Genomic DNA, 3,842 nt, shown 5'->3' with positions numbered 1-3,842 from the left:
GTGCCTGTTATATACTACATGCCCATTAAGTGACAAAGTTATCATCGTTTTTATTATCATCCTTGTCATTATTACTATTATTAGTACAGATTGTATTTGAAAACCCAGACCGTGTTTATTTTTTTGAAATAACACTTAAATAAGAAATCAAAATACTAAGTAATACACACAGTAATGGCCACCCACAGAATACTGACATTAAGCAACATTTTGTGCAGCCTTTTATTCCATAGATGAATAAGAATAGACATAAAGCCCTTTTTCATAAAATAAGTATTGGGTACTTTTATTTTACTTTATTGTTAGTTTGTTTAAACAAACTTTGTGAAATGTTCCCAGAAATTCTGTTTGCAAATGTCATCCTCAAAGGTAAGAATAAGTCTATTTGTCAGTAAAGAGTGTTCCCTCTTCTATATGTGTATATTACCATACTTACTGTGAATACTCAGAAAGCCACAGGCATATTGCTAGAAAGTGTTACAATATACAAGATAGTCTATTCTTTCTGCATTAAACACAAAATTGAATACTTAAATTTAAAGACAGGAGAAACTACAAATGATGTTTGAGCATATATACATAAGTCTCTCCCTCCATCTTTCCACCTCCAAAAATAATTTGAAATTACATCAAGGGACTTCCCTGGTGGTCCAGTGGTAAGACTTTGTGCTCCCAATGCAGGGGGCCTGGGTTCAATCCCTGGTCAGGGAACTAGATCCCACATGCCACAACTAAGACCCAAGCAGCCAAAAAATTAAAAAATAAAAATTTTAAGAAATCACATCAAGCAGTGAGGAGCCAATTATTGCACAATATGTCTTAGCATTAATCACTGTCTTTATTATATAACACTTGTTCAGATGACTTTAAAATGTGAATTTTATAATTTTTAGAAACATAGTTGCTCAACATATATCAAGATGGATTTTAATGCCATTTCTGACTTACTAATGTTTAAGTACAATTTTTATCATATATACTCATAAATCGTTGTTATCCAACTTGAAAATCTTACTATTAATTTGTTCATGTTTTCAGCTATTCCATTCCTTTCAAAGTATGCACACTTGTTTCTACTCATGCTATAATAATAGGATTATATAAACTAAAGGTGAGTTAGCAGTTGGATACTTGACAAAGATGACAGAGGAGCCCCTTACAAACGCCATGCTCCATTCCCCTTGTATCAAGAAGCCACTGTGACCTCTAAGAGTAACACACTGTACAGTCCTCCAGGTCATAAAATAATCTATATCTTCCATTTTATATGTAATGTGTCAAACCCTCACTTTGCAGCATTTTTAGCTGTTGTGGTAAATTTAACAGGAGAATGAATGAAAATCTGTACACTGAAAACCCTAGGACATTATGAGAGAAATGAAGAAGGCACAAACAACTGGAAAGATATCCATGTTATGGATTGGAAGAATTAATATTTTTAAAATGACCATACTACCCAAAGCAATCTATAGATCAAGATCATATCTATCAAAATTCTAATGCTTTTTTTTTTCCACAGTAAAAGGGAAAAAATCCTAAAATTTGTATGGAACTATAAAAGACCTCAGTCATCCAAAGCATTTTGGGAAAAAAGAATAAAGCTAGCAGTATCACACTTCTTGATTTCAAAGTATAATACAAAGTTATAGTATTCAAAACAATATGATATTGGCATAAAAACAGACATATAAACAAACAGAACAGAGTCAAGAGCCCAGAAATAAATCTATGCATATAGAGTTAACTATTATTTGATAAAGAAGCCAAAAATACTCAGTGGAGTAAAAACAGTCTCTTCAATAAATGATGCTAGTAAAATTGGATATTCACACATAAAAAAATTAACTAGACTCCTATCTCATGCCACTCATAAAAATTAACTATAAATGGATTAAAGGCTGGAATGTAAGACCTGAAATCATAAAACTCCTATTAAAAAGTGGGGGGATGGTTCATGACATTGGTCTTGGTGAAGAGTTCTTGGAAATGAGGCCAAGTATAAAAGAAACAAAAGCAAAAACAAAAAAGTGGGACTACATCAAACTAAAAAACTTCTGCACAGAAAAAAATCAAAAGGATGAAAAGGTAACCTATGTAGTGGGAAAAATATTTCAAACCATCTATCAGATAATATCAAAAATATATGAAGAACTCATGCACTTCAATAAAAAAGACTAAATAATCTGATTTAAAAATGGGCACAGAACCTGAATAAATATTGTTCCAAAAAAGACACATAAGTGGCCAAAATGCATAAATATATGCTCAACATCACAAGTCACAGAAGGGAAATACAAATCAAAATCATAATGAGAACTACTGCACACTTGTTAGGATGGCTATTATCAAAGAGAAGAGGCAATAAATGAGGGCAATGATATGGTGGAAAGGGAAATTTGTGCATTGTTGGTGGGAATGTAAATTGATTCAGCTTCCATGGAAAACAGCATAGATGTTCCTCAAAAATTAAAAAATAGAGCTACAGTGGGATCCAGCAATACTACTTCTGGGAATACATCTGAAGGAAATGAAATTACTATCTTGAAAAGATATGTGCATACCCATGTTATTGCAGCGTTATTCACAATAGCCAAGACGTGGAAACAACCTAAGCATCTATTGATAGACAAATGGATAAAGAAATGTTTGTGCATAATTATAGATATATGTAATGTAATAGTATGTAGCCATAAAAGAGGAAAATACTGCCATTTGTGATGTGGATGAAACTTAAAGGAATTGCACTAAAAATGAAATAAGTCAGAGGAAAACAAGTACTGCATACTCTCACTTATATCTGAAATTTTTTTTTTAAATACAGAAACATAATAGATTGGTGGTTGCCTGGGGCAGGGCATAGGTAAGGAAAATGGGAACTTGTTGGTCAAATGGTATAAACTTTCAGTTATAAGATGAATAAATTCCAGGGATCTAATGCAAAACAATGCAAAGAAATAGAGGAAAACAACAGAATGGGAAAGACTAGAGATCTCTTCAAGAAAATCAGAGATACCAAAGGAACATTTCATGCAAAGATAGGCTCGATAAAGGACAGAAATGGTATGGACCTAACAGAAGCAGAAGATATTAAGAAGAGGTGGCAAGAATACACAGAAGAACTGTACAAAAAAGATTTTCATGACCCAGATAATCACGATGGTGTGATAACTCATCTAGAGCCAGACATCCTGGAATGTGAAGTCAAGTGGGCCTTAGAAAGCATCACTATGAACAAAGCTAGTGGAGGTGATGGAATTCCAGTGGAGCTATTTCAAATCCTGAAAGATGATGCTGTGAAAGTGCTGCATTCAATATGCCAGCAAATATGGAAAACTCAGCAGTGGCCACAGGGCTGGAAAAGGTCAGTTTTCATTCTAATCCCAAAGAAAGGCAATGCCAAAGAAGGCTCAAACTACCGCACAATTGTATTCATCTCACATGCTAGTAAAGTAATGCTCAAAATTCTCCAAGCCAGGCTTCAGCAATACGTGAACCGTGAACTTCCTGATGTTTCAAGCTGGTTTTCGAAAAGGCGGAGGAACTAGAGATCAAACTGCCAACATCTGCTGGATCATGGAAAAAGCAAGAGAGTTCCAGAAAAACAGCTATTTCTGCTTTATTGACTATGCCAAAGCCTTTGACTGTGTGGATCACAATAGAGTCGGATACGACTGAGCGCCTGAACTGAACTGAATGCACAACATGATGGCTACAGTTGACAATGTTGTGATGTATACATAAAATGTGTTAAGAGAGTGAATCTCAGATATTCTCACTATACACAAAAGGTAACTATATGAGGGTACCTTTGATGTGACTGATGTGTTAACTAACCTTATTAT

The 3,842-nt window shown here is 34.2% G+C and overlaps 1 non-coding gene across 1 annotated transcript; it reads left to right on the top strand.

Moving 5' to 3' along the window:
• Positions 1-639: 639 nt before the first annotated feature.
• Positions 640-711, top strand: TRNAG-CCC. Its single transcript has one exon. It is a non-coding gene; the product is annotated as a tRNA-Gly (tRNA).
• Positions 712-3,842: the final 3,131 nt, after the last annotated feature.

The sequence above is a fragment of the Bubalus bubalis genome, chromosome 6 (genome assembly GCF_019923935.1).
Source record: "Bubalus bubalis isolate 160015118507 breed Murrah chromosome 6, NDDB_SH_1, whole genome shotgun sequence".
NCBI lineage: Eukaryota > Metazoa > Chordata > Mammalia > Artiodactyla > Bovidae > Bubalus > Bubalus bubalis.
This window is presented reverse-complemented; position numbering and strand designations above follow the sequence as displayed.